The sequence below is a fragment of the Coregonus lavaretus genome (assembly GCF_964263955.1).
Source record: "Coregonus lavaretus genome assembly, contig: HAP1_SCAFFOLD_2587, whole genome shotgun sequence".
NCBI classification, from domain to species: Eukaryota; Metazoa; Chordata; class Actinopteri; order Salmoniformes; family Salmonidae; genus Coregonus; species Coregonus lavaretus.
Window position 1 is genome coordinate 1 of NW_028157476.1, and position 20,000 is coordinate 20,000.

At 41.2% G+C, this 20,000-nt stretch overlaps 1 long non-coding RNA gene across 1 annotated transcript in view; it reads right to left on the reverse strand.

The window, feature by feature from the left end:
- Positions 1-117: 117 nt before the first annotated feature.
- LOC311125401 overlaps positions 118-20,000 on the reverse strand; it is a 30,629-nt gene continuing 10,746 nt past the window's right edge. Inside the window, exon 3 of the long non-coding RNA XR_014612874.1 lies at positions 118-203. This is a non-coding gene — a long non-coding RNA (uncharacterized lncRNA). The remainder of the gene's footprint in view (positions 204-20,000) is intronic.

Sequence of the window (20,000 nt, forward strand, 5' to 3'; positions counted from 1 at the left end):
GGAGGAAGAGACCTCACAGCCTTACCTGTCCTACAGGCAGTGACCTCACAGTCCTACCTGTCCTACAGGAAGTGACCTCTCAGCCTTACCTGTCCTACAGGAAGTGACCTCACAGTCTTACCTGTCCTTGGAGGAAGTGTATCTGTGCTACGACTGCAGCGTCTCTGTGTAGTCCTGTAAACTCCACCCCTGGAGCGCCATAACTAACAGAGAAGAGTCAAGGAATACAACACACAGCTACTATATATATATATACAGCTATATACACACAGCTACTGTATATATATATATACACATCTATATACACACTTCCACAGAGAGAGAGAGAGAGAGAGAGAGAGAGAGAGAGAGAGAGAGAGAGAGAGGAGAGAGAGAGAGAAGGGGAGAGGAGAGAGAGAGAGAGAGACAGAGAGAGACAGAGAGAGAGAGAGAGAGAGAGAGGAGAGAGAGAGAGAAGGGGAGAGGAGAGAGAGAGAGAGACAGAGAGAGACAGAGAGAGAGAGAGAGAGACAAAAAGAGAGACACAGAGAGAGACACAGAGAGAGAGAGAGAGAGAGAGAGAGAGAGACACAGAGAGAGAGAGAGAGAGAGAGAGAGAGAGAGAGAGGAGAGAGAGAGAGAGAGAGAGAGAGAGAGAGAGGAGAAGGAGATTTGAAGAGAGAGCAGGTGTTAAGCGTAGTTTATTTGGTGTTTAAACCAGCAGCTATAACAACTAGTCTACTATAATTAAACACCCAGATGACGCAGCAGCAGTGTGTGGAAAATGAACAGTCATCTCTAAATAGTGTAGGAATCCTCCCATCTCTACATAGTGGAGGAATCCTCCCATCTCTACATAGTGGAGGAATCCTCCCATCTCTACATAGTGGAGGAATCCTCCCATCTCTACATAGTGTAGGAATCCTCCAATCTCTACATAGTGTAGGAATCCTCCCATCTCTACATAGTGGAGGAATCCTCCCATCTCTACATAGTGGAGGAATCCTCCCATCTCTACATAGTGTAGGAATCCTCCCATCTCTACATAGTGGAGGAATCCTCCCATCTCTAAATAGTGGAGGAATCCTCCCATCTCTACATAGTGGAGGAATCCTCCCATCTCTACATAGTGAGGAATCCTCCCATCTCTACATAGTGGAGGAATCCTCCCATCTCTACATAGTGTAGGAATCCTCCAATCTCTACATAGTGGAGGAATCCTCCCATCTCTACATAGTGTAGGAATCCTCCCATCTCTACATAGTGGAGGAATCCTCCCATCTCTACATAGTGTAGGAATCCTCCCATCTCTACATAGTGTAGGAATCCTCCCATCTCTACATAGTGGAGGAATCCTCCCATCTCTACATAGTGTAGGAATCCTCCCATCTCTACATAGTGGAGGAATCCTCCCATCTCTAAATAGTGGAGGAATCCTCCATCTCTAAATAGTGTAGGAATCCTCCCATCTCTACATAGTGTAGGAATCCTCCCATCTCTACATAGTGGAGGAATCCTCCCATCTCTAAATAGTGTAGGAATCCTCCCATCTCTACATAGTGTAGGAATCCTCCCATCTCTACATAGTGTAGGAATCCTCCCATCTCTACATAGTGTAGGAATCCTCCCATCTCTACATAGTGGAGGAATCCTCCCATCTCTACATAGTGTAGGAATCCTCCCATCTCTACATAGTGTAGGAATCCTCCCATCTCTACATAGTGGGAGGAATCCTCCCATCTCTACATAGTGTAGGAATCCTCCCATCTCTACATAGTGTAGGAATCATCCCATCTCTACATAGTGTAGGAATCCTCCCATCTCTACATAGTGGAGGAATCCTCCCATCTCTACATAGTGGAGGAATCCTCCCATCTCTACATAGTGTAGGAATCCTCCCATCTCTACATAGTGGAGGAATCCTCCCATCTCTACATAGTGTAGGAATCCTCCCATCTCTACATAGTGTAGGAATCCTCCCATCTCTACATAGTGGAGGAATCCTCCCATCTCTACATAGTGGAGGAATCCTCCCATCTCTACATAGTGTAGGAATCCTCCCATCTCTACATAGTGTAGGAATCCTCCCATCTCTACACAGTGTAGGAATCCTCCCATCTCTACACAGTGTAGGAATCCTCCCATCTCTACATAGTGTAGGAATCCTCCCATCTCTACATAGTGGAGGAATCCTCCCATCTCTACATAGTGTAGGAATCCTCCCATCTCTAAATAGTGTAGGAATCCTCCCCATCTCTAAATAGTGGAGGAATCCTCCCATCTCTAAATAGTGTAGGAATCCTCCCATCTCTAAATAGTGTAGGAATCCTCCCATCTCTACATAGTGTAGGAATCCTCCCATCTCTACATAGTGTAGGAATCCCCCATCTCTACACAGCAGCAACAGAGATGATTAAACACACTAGAGATGCCAGCAGGCCAGAGGTGTACCAGGTAACAACAGAGATGATTAAACACCCTAACCCTAACCCAGCCCCAGGACAACAACAACAACAACAACAACACAATTAGACCCAACCAAATCATGAGAAAACAAAAAGAGAATTACTTGACACATTGGAAAGAACAAACAAATAAACAGAGCAAACTAGAATGCTATTTGGCACTAAACAGAGAGTACACAGTGGCAGAATACCTGACCACTGTGACTGACCCAAACTTAAGGAAAGCTTTGACTATGTACAGACTCAGTGAGCATAGCCTTGCTATTGAGAAAGGCCGCCGTAGGCAGACCTGGCTCTCAAGAGAAGACAGGCTATGTGCACACTGCCCACAAAATGAGGTGGAAACTGAGCTGCACTTCCTGACCTCCTGCCAAATGTATGACCATATTAGAGACACATATTTCCCTCAGATTACAGCGATCCACAAAGAATTCGAAAACAAACCCAATTTTGATAAACTCCCTTATCTACTGGGTGAAAAACCACAGTGTGCCATCACAGCTGCAAGATTTGTGACCTGTTGCCACAAGAAAAGGGCAACCAGTGAAGAACAAACACCATTGTAAATACAACCCATATTTATGTTGATTTATTTTCCCATTTGTACTTTAACTATTTGCACATTGTTACAACACTGTATATAGACATAATATGACATTTGAAATGTCTTTATTCTTTTGGAACTTCTGAGTGTAATGTTTACTGTTAATATTTATAGTTTACTTCACTTTAGTTTATTATCTACTTCCCTTGCTTGGCAACGTTATCATACGTTTCCCATGACAATAAAGCCCTTAAATTGAAATTGAATTGAATTGAGAGAGAGGGAGGGAGGGACAGAGAGGGGATGTGGGGAGAGAGGCAGAGATGGGGAGCAAATCTCTCCGTCTTTATGATGAATGAGCTGTGGAGTAATCAGGACAGGACTGGGACACAACACACCACAGCGTAGTCCAGCTGTTCTCTGTTCCCTGGACATATTCCAACCCTCAGCTGTCTCTCTCTCTCTCTCTCTATCCTCTGGGGCCTTCTCTCTCTCTCTCTCTCTCTCTCTCTGTCCCCTCCCTCTCTCTGTCCCTCCCTCTCCTCTCTCTCTGTCCCTCCCTCTCGCTCTCTCTCTGTCCCTCCCTCTCTCTCTGTCCCTCCTCTCTCTCTCTGTCCCTCCTCCCTCTCTCTCCCTCCCTCCCTCTCTCTCTCTCTCTGTGTCCCTCCCTCTCTCCCTCTGTCCCTCCCTCTCTCTCTCTGTCCCTCCCTCTCTCCCTCTGTCCCTCCCTCTCTCCCTCCCTCCCTCTCTCTCTCTCTCTCTCTCTCTCCCTCCCTCCCTCCCTCTCTCTCTCTCTGTCCCTCCCTCTTTCTGTCCCTCCCTCCCTCTCTCTCTCTCTGTCCCTCTCTCCCTCCCTCCCTCCCTCTCTCTCTCTCTGTCCCTCCCTCTCTCTGTCCCTCCCTCTCTCTGTCCCTCCCTCTCTCTCTCTGTCCCTCCCTCTCTCTCTCTGTCCCTCCCTCTCTCTCTCTGTCCCTCCCTCTCTCTCTCTGTCCCTCCCTCTCTCCCTCCCTCTCTCCCTCCCTCCCTCCCTCTCTCTCTCCCTCCCTCTGTCCCTCCCTCTCTCCCTCTGTCCCTCCCTCTGTCCCTCCCTCTCTCCCTCTGTCCCTCCCTCTCTCCCTCTGTCCCTCCCTCTCTCCCTCTGTCCCTCCCTCTCTCCCTCTGTCCCTCCCTCTCTCCCTCTGTCCCTCCCTCTCTCCCTCCCTCTGTCCCTCTGTCCCTCCCTCTGTCCCTCCCTCTCTCCCTCTGTCCCTCCCTCCTCTCTCTCCCCTTTTGCTCCCTACTGCACTAGACGGTAACATGTGATACAAAGGAATCTCAGATCTACCTGTTGAATTAACTACTATTCAGCCCCATGTCTATTTACCAGATCTACCTGTTGAATTAACTACTATTCAGCCCCATGTCTATATACCAGATCTACCTGTTGAATTAACTACTATTCAGCCCCATGTCTATATACCAGATCAGAGAATCCTCATTGTGTTTGTGCCTACAGTGTAGAGGCCTGCAGCAACTTACTCATAATTACTGAAACTCTCTCTCTGACACACAAACACAGGGAGTGAGGCTGTGTATTTGTCCAGTGATGCGTAAGGGAAGCGAGGATAAAAGAGATTTCACGGTCTGAATAACGACCACCAGACAACATTGTCCTCAACTCTCTGACACATCTAGAGCTAGCTACAACAATAACCCAGCACATCTAGAGCTAGCTACAACATAACCCATCACATCTAGAGCTAGCTACAACATAACCCAGCACATCTAGAGCTAGCTACAACATAACCCAGCACATCTAGAGCTAGCTACAACATAACCCAGCACATCTAGAGCTAGCTACAACATAACCCAGCACATCTAGAGCTAGCTACAACATAACCCAGCACATCTAGAGCTAGCTACAACATAACCCAGCACATCTAGAGCTAGCTACAACATAACCCAGCACATCTAGAGCTAGCTACAACATAACCCAGCACATCTAGAGCTAGCTACAACAATAACCCAGCACATCTAGAGCTAGCTACAACATAACCCAGCACATCTAGAGCTAGCTACAACATAACCCAGCACATCTAGAGCTAGCTACAACATAACCCAGCACATCTAGAGCTAGCTACAACATAACCCAGCACATCTAGAGCTAGCTACAACATAACCCAGCACATCTATAGCTAGCTACAACAATAACCCAGCACATCTAGAGCTAGCTACAACATAACCCAGCACATCTAGAGCTAGCTACAACATAACCCATCACATCTAGAGCTAGCTACAACATAACCCAGCACATCTAGAGCTAGCTACAACAATAACCCAGCACATCTAGAGCTAGCTACAACATAACCCAGCACATCTAGAGCTAGCTACAACATAACCCAGCACATCTAGAGCTAGCTACAACATAACCCAGCACATCTAGAGCTAGCTACAACAATAACCCAGCACATCTAGAGCTAGCTACAACAATAACCCAGCACATCTAGAGCTAGCTACAACAATAACCCAGCACATCTATAGCTAGCTACAACATAACCCAGCACATCTAGAGCTAGCTACAACAATAACCCAGCACATCTATAGCTAGCTACAACAATAACCCAGCACATCTATAGCTAGCTACAACATAACCCAGCACATCTAGAGCTAGTTACAACATAACCCAGCACATATACAGCTAGCTACAACATAACCCAGCACATCTAGAGCTAGCTACAACATAACCCAGCACATCTACAGCTAGCTACAACATAACCCAGCACATCTAGCGCTAGTTACAGCTTCAGGTCTGATTAACATCCAACACATTGTCCCCAACTCTGACACAGCTACAACATGATAACCTGGCAGAGTTACGGCTAGGAGCTAAAGTTTAGATACAGCCTAACTATAGCACACAGCTAGCTATTACATACCACAAGACATGACAGCTAGCTTACTATAGCACACAGCTAGCTATTACATACCACAAGACATGACAGCTAGCTTACTATAGCACACAGCTAGCTATTACATACCACAAGACATGACAGCTAGCTTACTATAGCACACAGCTAGCTATTACATACCACAAGACATGACAGCTAGCTTACTATAACACACAGCTAGCTATAACATACCACAAGACATGACAGCTAGCTTACTATAACACACAGCTAGCTATAACACATGACAGCTAGCTTACTATAACACACAGCTAGCTATTACATACCACAAGACATGACAGCTAGCTATAGCACACAGCTAGCTATTACATACCACAAGACATGACAGCTAGCTATAGCACACAGCTAGCTATTACATACCACAAGACATGACAGCTAGCTATAGCACACAGCTAGCTATTACATACCACAAGACATGACAGCTAGCTATAGCACACAGCTAGCTATTACATACCACAAGACATGACAGCTAGCTTACTATAGCACACAGCTAGCTATAACATACCACAAGACATGACAGCTAGCTTACTATAACACACAGCCAGCTATAACATACCACAAGACATGACAGCTAGCTTACTATAACACACAGCTAGCTATTACATACCACAAGACATGACAGCTAGCTTACTATAACACACAGCTAGCTATTACATACCACAAGACATGACAGCTAGCTTACTATAGCACACAGCTAGCTATTACATACCACAAGACATGACAGCTAGCTTACTATTACACACAGCTAGCTATTACATACCACAAGACATGACAGCTAGCTTACTATAACAACACACAGCCAGCTATAACATACCACAAGACATGACAGCTAGCTTACTATAACACACAGCTAGCTATAACATACCACAAGACATGACAGCTAGCTTACTATAACACACAGCTAGCTATTACATACCACAAGACATGTCAGCTAGCTTACTATAGCACACAGCTAGCTATTACATACCACAAGACATGACAGCTAGCTTACTATAACACACAGCTAGCTATTACATACCACAAGACATGACAGCTAGCTTACTATAGCACACAGCTAGCTATTACATACCACAAGACATGACAGCTAGCTTACTATAACACACAGCTAGCTATTACATACCACAAGACATGACAGCTAGCTTACTATAACACACAGCTAGCTATTACATACCACAAGACATGACAGCTAGCTTACTATAACACACAGCTAGCTATAACATACCACAAGACATGACAGCTAGCTTACTATAACACACAGCTAGCTATAACACATGACAGCTAGCTTACTATAACACACAGCTAGCTATAACATACCACAAGACATGTCAGCTAGCTTACTATAACACACAGCTAGCTATAACACATGACAGCTAGCTTACTATAGCACACAGCTAGCTATTACATACCACAAGACATGACAGCTAGCTTACTATAACACACAGCTAGCTATTACATACCACAAGACATGACAGCTAGCTTACTATTACACACAGCTAGCTATTACATACCACAAGACATGACAGCTAGCTTACTATAACACACAGCTAGCTATTACATACCACAAGACATGTCAGCTAGCTTACTATAACACACAGCTAGCTATTACATACCACAAGACATGACAGCTAGCTTACTATAACACACAGCTAGCTATTACATACCACAAGACATGACAGCTAGCTTACTATAACACACAGCTAGCTATTACATACCACAAGACATGACAGCTAGCTTACTATAGCACACAGCTAGCTATTACATACCACAAGACATGACAGCTAGCTTACTATTACACACAGCTAGCTATTACATACCACAAGACATGACAGCTAGCTTACTATAACACACAGCTAGCTATTACATACCACAAGACATGACAGCTAGCTTACTATAACACACAGCTAGCTATTACATACCACAAGACATGACAGCTAGCTTACTATAGCACACAGCTAGCTATTACATACCACAAGACATGACAGCTAGCTTACTATTACACACAGCTAGCTATTACATACCACAAGACATGACAGCTAGCTTACTATAACACACAGCTAGCTATTACATACCACAAGACATGACAGCTAGCTTACTATAGCACACAGCTAGCTATTACATACCACAAGACATGTCAGCTAGCTTACTATAACACACAGATAGCTACAACATAACACGACAGCTAGCTTACTATAGCACACAGCTAGCTACAACATAACAGCTAGCTAGCTACAGTGAGGGGAAAAAAGTATTTGATCCCCTGCTGATTTTGTACGTTTGCCCACTGACAAAGAAATGATCAGTCTATAATTTTAATGGTAGGTTTATTTGAACAGTGAGAGACAGAATAACAATAAAAAAATCCAGAAAAACGCATGTCAAAAATGTTATAAATTAATACATTAAATAAATAAATAAAATAAATTGATTTGCATTTTAAATGAGGGAAATAAGTCTCCAAACACACCAACAGTCAAACAGACTGACAGATACCTACAGCAGAACTACAACACGTCTCCAAACACACCAACAGTCAAACAGACTGACAGATACCTACAGCAGAACTACAACACGTCTCCAAACACACCAACAGTCAAACAGACTGACAGATAGCTACAGCAGAACTACAACACGTCTCCAAACACACCAACAGTCAAACAGACTGACAGATAGCTACAGCAGAACTACAACACGTCTCCAAACACACCAACAGTCAAACAGACTGACAGATAGCTACAGCAGAACTACAACACGTCTCCAAACACACCAACAGTCAAACAGACTGACAGATAGCTACAGCAGAACTACAACACGTCTCCAAACACACCAACAGTCAAACAGACTGACAGAGGTAACTTCACACCATCACAGATCAACAAGGGGGGAGAACAGAGAGGACCATGGGAATTCAAACATAGGTAGTAGAGGTACACAGTCAGTCATCTCTCTCACACACACACACACACACACACACACACACACACACACACACATAGATCTATCAACCCAACCAGCCTCTGGCTCAAGTCTGTCTCAGTCAGGCCAAGCAGCCCCTCCCTCTTAACAGAGCCTCCTGCAACAATAGCCTACTCAGCTCAGAGCAACAGGAGGGGTGTGTGAAGTAGGGGTGATGAATGAGGAAAGAGGCGGGCTGAAGGAGAGCAGAGAGAGAGGAGGTGGAGAGAGAGAGAGAGAGAGAGAGAGGTGGAGAGGGAGAGAGGTGGGGAGAGGGAGAGAGGTGGAGAGAGAGGTGGAGAGAGAGGTGGAGAGGGAGAGAGGTGGAGAGAGAGGTGGAGAGAGAGAGAGAGAGGTGGAGAGAGAGAGAGAGGTGGAGAGAGAGAGAGAGAGAGAGAGGTGGAGAGAGAGAGAGAGAGAGAGGTGGAGAGAGAGAGGGAGAGGTGGAGAGAGAGAGGGAGAGGTGGAGAGAGAGAGGTGGAGAGGGAGAGAGGTGGAGAGAGAGAGAGAACAGAGCTGCACTTCCTAACCTCCTGCCAAATGTATGACCATATTAGAGAGACATATTTCCCTCAGATTACAGCGATCCACAAAGAATTCGAAAACAAACCCAATTTTGATAAACTCCCTTATCTACTGGGTGAAAAACCACAGTGTGCCATCACAGCAGCAAGATTTGTGACCTGTTGCAACAAGAAAAGGGCAACCAGTGAAGAACAAACACCATTGTAAATACAACCCATATTTATGTTGATTTATTTTCCCATTTGTACTTTAACTATTTGCACATTGTTACAACACTGTATATAGACATAATATGACATTTGAAATGTCTTTATTCTTTTGGAACTTCTGAGTGTAATGTTTACTGTTAATATTTATTGTTTATTTCACTTTAGTTTATTATCTACTTCACTTGCTTTGGCAACGTTAACATACGTTTCCCATGTCAATAAAGATCTTAAATTGAAATTGAATTGAGAGAGGTGGACAGAGAGAGAGAGTTGGAGAGGGAGAGGTGGAGAGAGAGAGGAGTGATAAGAGAAGGGTGGAGAGGGAGAGAGTTGGAGAGGGAGAGGTGGAGAGAGAGAGGAGTGATAAGAGAAGGGTGGAGAGGGAGAGAGTTGGAGAGAGAGAGGTGGAGAGGGAGAGGAGTGATAAGAGAAGGGTGGAGAGGGAGAGAGTTGGAGAGGGAGAGGTGGAGAGAGAGAGGAGTGATAAGAGAAGGGTGGAGAGGGAGTGAAAAGGGAGAGGCTTGATTTAAAGCTCCTCTTTTTGAGTCCATGATGCCCCGTTAGAATACTAATGAGAGAAGAGAGAGAGAGACAAATAGAGGGCAGGAGGGAGGGAGAGAGAGACAGACAGAGGAAGGACTTATTAGAGGACGAATCGGCGTCTCTGTTTCTTCAGCTGGGTTTCATCAGATACACAGAGAGAACTCCACAACTCAAAAGTTCTAAAAAAAGGGAACACAGAACACATTCTAGCACTCCAAAAGAGAAAACGTTCTAGCACAGAACCCAGAACCTACAGAACAGGAAGCCAGATGGTAGATAAGGAATCTGTATTAGAGTGTGGGAACACATCCCCAGGAGGAATCTGTATTAGAGTGTGGGGACACCGCCCCAGGAGAAATCTGTATTAGAGTATGGGGACACGGCCCCAGGAGGAATCTGTATTAGAGTGTGGGGACACAGCCACAGGAGGAATCTGTATTAGAGTGTGGGAACACATCCCCAGGAGGAATCTGTATTAGAGTGTGGGAACACATCCCCAGGAGGAATCTGTATTAGAGTGTGGGGACACAGCCCCAGGAGGAATCTGTATTAGAGTGTGGGAACACATCCCCAGGAGGAATCTGTATTAGAGTGTGGGGACACAGCCCCAGGAGGAATCTGTATTAGAGTATGGGGACACATCCCCAGGAGGAATCTGTATTAGAGTATGGGGACACGGCCCCAGGAGGAATCTGTATTAGAGTATGGGGACACGGCCCCAGGAGGAATCTGTATTAGAGTGTGGGGACACAGCCACAGAACAAGGTCTACTAGAGGAGTTGAAAGAGACTGCCATCCGTAGAGTAAATATTTGCCTGATGTCAGAGTACTGATAACAAACAAACAGACAGACATAGTAGCCCTATGTAGCCCAGTCCTGGTTCTAACAGATAGATCCTGGTCCAGTGGTAATGTAACACGGTATCCTGAGCCAGCCCAGTCCTGGTTCTGTTCAGCTCTGCAGCTCCAGTCTCTCTCTGCCTGCTCCTGTAGCGGAGGGGAGGGGGGGGGCCTTTCAGACAAGACCCGGAAACAAAGGGGTAACCCAGGGAGGGAAAACATGCATTCCATAAAGGGAGAAAGACTCCCCCATATCCCCCCAGACAACACACACACAATCCTGTCTTCATAAAGAGAGAGAGAGATGGAGAGATGGAGAGGGGAGCTAGAGGGGGAGAGAGAGGGCTGCATTTCCTATTACACTGTGACAAATACTCAGACCTAATCCCATTTCCTATTACACTGTGACAAATACTCAGACATAATCCCATTTCCACTACTACTATTAACATGTCTTTCAGACCTAATCCCATTTCCTCTATTACACTGTGACAAATACTCAGACCTAATCCCATTTCCTATTACACTGTGACAAATACTCAGACCTAATCCCATTTCCTATTACACTGTGACAAATACTCAGACCTAATCCCATTTCCTATTACACTGTGACAAATACTCAGACATAATCCCATTTCCACTACTACTATTAACATGTCTTTCAGACCTAATCCCATTTCCTCTATTACACTGTGACAAATACTCAGACCTAATCCCATTTCCTATTACACTGTGACAAATACTCAGACCTAATCCCATTTCCTATTACACTGTGACAAATACTCAGACCTAATCCCATTTCCTATTACACTGTGACAAATACTCAGACCTAATCCCATTTCCTATTACACTGTGACAAATACTCAGACCTAATCCCATTTCCTATTACACTGTGACAAATACTCAGACCTAATCCCATTTCCTATTACACTGTGACAAATACTCAGACCTAATCCCATTTCCTATTACACTGTGACAAATACTCAGACCTAATCCCATTTCCTCTATTACACTGTGACAAATACTCAGACCTAATCCCATTTCCTCTATTACACTGTGACAAATACTCAGACCTAATCCCATTTCCTATTACACTGTGACAAATACTCAGACCTAATCCCATTTCCTATTACACTGTGACAAATACTCAGACCTAATCCCATTTCCTCTATTACACTGTGACAAATACTCAGACCTAATCCCATTTCCTCTATTACACTGTGACAAATACTCAGACCTAATCCCATTTCCTATTACACTGTGACAAATACTCAGACCTAATCCCATTTCCTATTACACTGTGACAAATACTCAGACCTAATCCCATTTCCTATTACACTGTGACAAATACTCAGACCTAATCCCATTTCCTATTACACTGTGACAAATACTCAGACCTAATCCCATTTCCTATTACACTGTGACAAATACTCAGACCTAATCCCATTTCCTATTACACTGTGACAAATACTCAGACCTAATCCCATTTCCTATTACACTGTGACAAATACTCAGACCTAATCCCATTTCCTATTACACTGTGACAAATACTCAGACCTAATCCCATTTCCTATTACACTGTGACAAATACTCAGACCTAATCCCATTTCCACTACTACTATTAACATGTCTTTCAGACCTAATCCCATTTCCACTACTACTATTAACATGTCTTTCAGACCTAATCCCATTTCCACTACTACTATTATTATTGATATCTTTCAGACCTAATCCCATTTCCACTACTACTATTAACATGTCTTTCAGACCTAATCCCATTTCCACTACTACTATTAACATGTCTTTCAGACCTAATCCCATTTCCACTACTACTATTAACATGTCTTTCAGACCTAATCCCATTTCCACTACTACTATTAACATGTCTTTCAGACCTAATCCCATTTCCACTACTACTATTAACATGTCTTTCAGACATAATCCCATTTCCACTACTACTATTATTATTGATGCCTTTCAGACCTAATCCCATTTCCACTACTACTATTAACATGTCTTTCAGACCTAATCCCATTTCCACTACTATTATTATTGATGTCTTTCAGACCTAATCCCATTTCCACTACTACTATTAACATGTCTTTCAGACCTAATCCCATTTCCACTACTACTATTATTATTGATGCCTTTCAGACCTAATCCCATTTCCACTACTACTATTAACATGTCTTTCAGACCTAATCCCATTTCCACTACTACTATTAACATGTCTTTCAGACCTAATCCCATTTCCACTACTATTATTATTGATGTCTTTCAGACCTAATCCCATTTCCACTACTACTATTAACATGTCTTTCAGACCTAATCCCATTTCCACTACTACTATTATTATTGATGCCTTTCAGACCTAATCCCATTTCCACTACTACTATTAACATGTCTTTCAGACCTAATCCCATTTCCACTACTACTATTAACATGTCTTTCAGACCTAATCCCATTTCCACTACTACTATTAACATGTCTTTCAGACCTAATCCCATTTCCACTACTACTATTAACATGTCTTTCAGACCTAATCCCATTTCCACTACTACTATTAACATGTCTTTCAGACCTAATCCCATTTCCACTACTACTATTAACATGTCTTTCAGACCTAATCCCATTTCCACTACTACTATTATTATTGATATCTTTCAGACCTAATCCCATTTCCACTACTACTATTAACATGTCTTTCAGACCTAATCCCATTTCCACTACTACTATTAACATGTCTTTCAGACCTAATCCCATTTCCACTACTACTATTATTATTGATATCTTTCAGACCTAATCCCATTTCCACTACTACTATTAACATGTCTTTCAGACCTAATCCCATTTCCACTACTACTATTAACATGTCTTTCAGACCTAATCCCATTTCCACTACTACTATTAACATGTCTTTCAGACCTAATCCCATTTCCACTACTACTATTAACATGTCTTTCAGACCTAATCCCATTTCCACTACTACTATTAACATGTCTTTCAGACATAATCCCATTTCCACTACTACTATTATTATTGATGCCTTTCAGACCTAATCCCATTTCCACTACTACTATTAACATGTCTTTCAGACCTAATCCCATTTCCACTACTATTATTATTGATGTCTTTCAGACCTAATCCCATTTCCACTACTACTATTAACATGTCTTTCAGACCTAATCCCATTTCCACTACTACTATTATTATTGATGCCTTTCAGACCTAATCCCATTTCCACTACTACTATTAACATGTCTTTCAGACCTAATCCCATTTCCACTACTACTATTAACATGTCTTTCAGACCTAATCCCATTTCCACTACTATTATTATTGATGTCTTTCAGACCTAATCCCATTTCCACTACTACTATTAACATGTCTTTCAGACCTAATCCCATTTCCACTACTACTATTATTATTGATGCCTTTCAGACCTAATCCCATTTCCACTACTACTATTAACATGTCTTTCAGACCTAATCCCATTTCCACTACTACTATTAACATGTCTTTCAGACCTAATCCCATTTCCACTACTACTATTAACATGTCTTTCAGACCTAATCCCATTTCCACTACTACTATTAACATGTCTTTCAGACCTAATCCCATTTCCACTACTACTATTAACATGTCTTTCAGACCTAATCCCATTTCCACTACTACTATTAACATGTCTTTCAGACCTAATCCCATTTCCACTACTACTATTAACATGTCTTTCAGACCTAATCCCATTTCCACTACTACTATTATTATTGATATCTTTCAGACCTAATCCCATTTCCACTACTACTATTAACATGTCTTTCAGACCTAATCCCATTTCCACTACTACTATTAACATGCCTTTCAGACCTAATCCCATTTCCACTACTATTATTAACATGTCTTTCAGACCTAATCCCATTTCCACTACTACTATTAACATGTCTTTCAGACCTAATCCCATTTCCACTACTACTATTATTATTGATGCCTTTCAGACCTAATCCCATTTCCACTACTACTATTAACATGTCTTTCAGACCTAATCCCATTTCCACTACTACTATTAACATGTCTTTCAGACCTAATCCCATTTCCACTACTACTATTAACATGTCTTTCAGACCTAATCCCATTTCCACTACTACTATTAACATGTCTTTCAGACCTAATCCCATTTCCACTACTACTATTAACATGTCTTTCAGACCTAATCCCATTTCCACTACTACTATTAACATGTCTTTCAGACCTAATCCCATTTCCACTACTACTATTAACATGTCTTTCAGACCTAATCCCATTTCCACTACTACTATTATTATTGATATCTTTCAGACCTAATCCCATTTCCACTACTACTATTAACATGTCTTTCAGACCTAATCCCATTTCCACTACTACTATTAACATGCCTTTCAGACCTAATCCCATTTCCACTACTATTATTAACATGTCTTTCAGACCTAATCCCATTTCCACTACTACTATTAACATGTCTTTCAGACCTAATCCCATTTCCACTACTACTATTAACATGTCTTTCAGACCTAATCCCATTTCCACTACTACTATTAACATGTCTTTCAGACCTAATCCCATTTCCACTACTACTATTAACATGTCTTTCAGACCTAATCCCATTTCCACTACTACTATTAACATGTCTTTCAGACCTAATCCCATTTCCACTACTACTATTAACATGTCTTTCAGACCTAATCCCATTTCCACTACTACTATTAACATGTCTTTCAGACCTAATCCCATTTCCACTACTACTATTAACATGTCTTTCAGACCTAATCCCATTTCCACTACTACTATTAACATGTCTTTCAGACCTAATCCCATTTCCACTACTACTATTAACATGTCTTTCAGACCTAATCCCATTTCCACTACTACTATTAACATGTCTTTCAGACCTAATCCCATTTCCACTACTACTATTAACATGTCTTTCAGACATAATCCCATTTCCACTACTACTATTAACATGTCTTTCAGACATAATCCCATTTCCACTACTATTACTATTATTGATGTCTTTCAGACCTAATCCCATTTCCACTACTATTACTATTATTGATGTCTTTCAGACCTAATCCCATTTCCACTACTACTATTATTATTGATGTCTTTCAGACCTAATCCCATTTCCACTACTACTATTATTATTATTGATGTCTTTCAGACCTAATCCCATTTCCACTACTACTATTATTATTGATATCTTTCAGACCTAATACCATTTCCACTACTACTATTATTATTGATGCCTTTCAGACCTAATCCCATTTCCACTACTACTATTATTATTGATGTCTTTCAGACCTAATCCCATTTCCACTACTACTATTATTATTGATATCTTTCAGACCTAATCCCATTTCCACTACTATTATTATTGATGTCTTTCAGACCTAATCCCATTTCCACTACTATTATTATTGATGTCTTTCAGACCTAATCCCATTTCCACTACTATTATTATTGATGCCTTTCAGACCTAATCCCATTTCCACTACTACTATTATTATTGATGTCTTTCAGACCTAATACCATTTCCACTACTACTATTATTATTGATGTCTTTCAGACCTAATCCCATTTCCACTATTACTATTATTATTATTGATGTCTTTCAGACCTAATACCATTTCCACTACTACTATTATTATTGATGTCTTTCAGACATAATCCCATTTCCACTATTACTATTATTGATGTCTTTCAGACCTAATCCCATTTCCACTACTACTATTATTATTGATGTCTTTCAGACCTAATACCATTTCCACTACTACTATTATTATTGATGTCTTTCAGACCTAATCCCATTTCCACTACTACTATTATTATTGATGTCTTTCAGACCTAATCCCATTTCCACTACTATTATTATTGATGTCTTTCAGACCTAATCCCATTTCCACTACTATTATTATTGATGTCTTTCAGACCTAATCCCATTTCCACTACTACTATTATTGATGTCTTTCAGACCTAATCCCATTTCCACTACTACTATTATTGATGTCTTTCAGACCTAATCCCATTTCCACTACTACTATTATTATTGATGCCTTTCAGACCTAATCCCATTTCCACTAGTACTATTATTATTGATGCCTTTCAGACCTAATCCCATTTCCACTACTACTATTATTATTATTGATGTCTTTCAGACCTAATCCCATTTCCACTATTACTATTATTATTATTGATGTCTTTCAGACCTAATCCCATTTCCACTACTACTATTATTATTATTGATGTCTTTCAGACCTAATCCCATTTCCACTACTACTACTATTATTGATGTCTTTCAGACCTAATCCCATTTCCACTACTACTATTATTTTTGATGTCTTTCAGACCTAATCCCATTTCCACTATTACTATTATTATTGATGTCTTTCAGACCTAATACCATTTCCACTACTATTATTATTATTGATGTCTTTCAGACCTAATCCCATTTCCACTATTACTATTATTATTGATGTCTTTCAGACCTAATCCCATTTCCACTACTACTACTATTATTGATGTCTTTCAGACCTAATCCCATTTCCACTATTATTATTATTGATGTCTTTCAGACCTAATCCCATTTCCACTACTACTATTATTATTGATGTCTTTCAGACCTAATACCATTTCCACTACTACTATTATTATTGATGTCTTTCAGACCTAATCCCATTTCCACTACTACTACTATTATTGATGTCTTTCAGACCTAATACCATTTCCACTACTACTATTATTGATGTCTTTCAGACCTAATCCCATTTCCACTACTATTATTATTGATGTCTTTCAGACCTAATCCCATTTCCACTACTACTATTATTATTGATGTCTTTCAGACCTAATCCCATTTCCACTACTATTATTGATGTCTTATTGCTGTTGGGTCACTATTGTTCTTATAAGGAATTAATTTAACAGGCAATGTCAATGAAGTCTACTGAATTGAATTTGAATTGAGAGACCGAAAGAGAGAGCTATTCAAGACAAAACTATCTGTCATATCAGAAAGAGACAACATGTCCCCCCCTACATAACATTTAGTTTCACATCAATGTTTCATTGTTGTTTTATAGGGAAACCCACCAAGGAACATGGAGCAAGGGGAAATACTACGAGGCACTACGTCCGAGTGAGATCCATGGTACCTAGTATATATATATATATATATATATATATATATATATATATATATATATATATATATATATATATATATATATACACACTGTATATATACACACACTGAACAAAAATATAAACGCAACAATTTCAAAGATTTTGCTGTATTACAGTTCATATAAGGAAATCAGTCAACTGAAATAAATAAATGAGGCCCTAATCTATGGATCTCATATGACTGGGCAGGGGCGCAGCCAATCAGAATGCCCAGCCAATCAGAATGAGTTCTTCCCCACAAAAAGCCTTTATTACTGACAGAAATACTCCACAGCACCCCCTCTGACGATCCCGCAGGTGAAGAAGCCGGATGTGGAGGTCCTGGGGTGGCGTGGTTACACGTGGTCTACGGTTGTGAGGCCAGTTGGACGTACTGCCGAATTCTCTAAAACAACATTGGACGAGGCTTATGGTAGAGAAATTAACATTAAATTATCTGGCAAGAGCTCTGGTGGACATTCCTGCAGTCAGCATGCCAATTGCACGCTCCCTCAAAACTTGAGACATCGGTGGCATTGTGTTGTGTGACAAAACTGCACATTTTAGAGTGGCCTTTTATTGTCCCCAGCACAAGGTGCACCTGTGTAATGATCATGCTGTTTAATCAGCTTCTTGATATGCCACACCTGTCAGGTGGATGGATTATCTTGGCAAAGGAGAAATGCTCACTAACAGGGATGTAAACAAATTTGTGCACAGAATTTGAGAGAAATAAGCTTTTTGTGTGTATGGAACATTTCTGAGATCTTTTATTTCAGCTCATGAAACATGGGACCAACACTTTACATGTTGCGTTTTATTATTGTTGTTCAGTATAGTTATTTATATATATACACACACACACAGTATATATAAATAATTGTATTTAATAGTGTATATATGAATCTCCATTCAGGGTGTAATATACAGATATACAGTACCAGTCAAAAGTTTGGACACACCTACTCAATGGTTTTTCTTTATTTTTACTATTTTCTACATTGTAGAATAATAGTGAAGACATTTCATAGTTTTGATAACACATATGGAATCATGTAGTAACCAAAAAAGTGTTAAACAAATCAAAATATATTTGATATTTGAGATTCTTCAAATAGCCACCCTTTGCCTTGATGACAGCTTTGCACACTCTTGGCATTCTCTCAACCAGCTTCATGAGGTAGTCACCTGGAATGCATTTCAATTAACAGGTGTGCCTTGTTAGAAGTTAACTTGTGGAATTTCTTTCCTTAATGTGTTTGAGCCAATCAGTTATGTTTTGACAAGGTAGGGTTGGTATACAGAAGATAGTCCTATTTGGTAAAAGACCAAGTCCATATTAACCATCTCAATTGGGTTGAGGTCGGGTGATTGCGGAGGCCAGGTCATCTGATGCAGCACTCCATCACTCTCCTTCTTGGTCAAATAGCCCTTACATAGCCTGGAGGTGTGTTGGATTATTGTCCTGTTGAAAAACAAATGGATTGTCCCACTAAGCCCAAACCAGATGGGATGGCGTATCGCTGCAGAATGCTGTGGTAGCCATGCTGGTTAAGTGTGCCTTGAATTCTAAATAAACCACTGACAGTGTCACCAGCAAAGCACCCCCACACCATCACACCTCCTCCTCCATGCTTCACGGTCAGAACCACACATGTGGAGATCATCCGTTCACCTACTCTGCGTCTCACAAAGACACAGCGGTTGGAACCAAAAATCTCCAATTTAGACTCATCAGACCAAAGGACAGATTTCCACCGGTCTAATGTCCATTGCTCGTGTTTCTTGGCCCAAGTAAATCTCT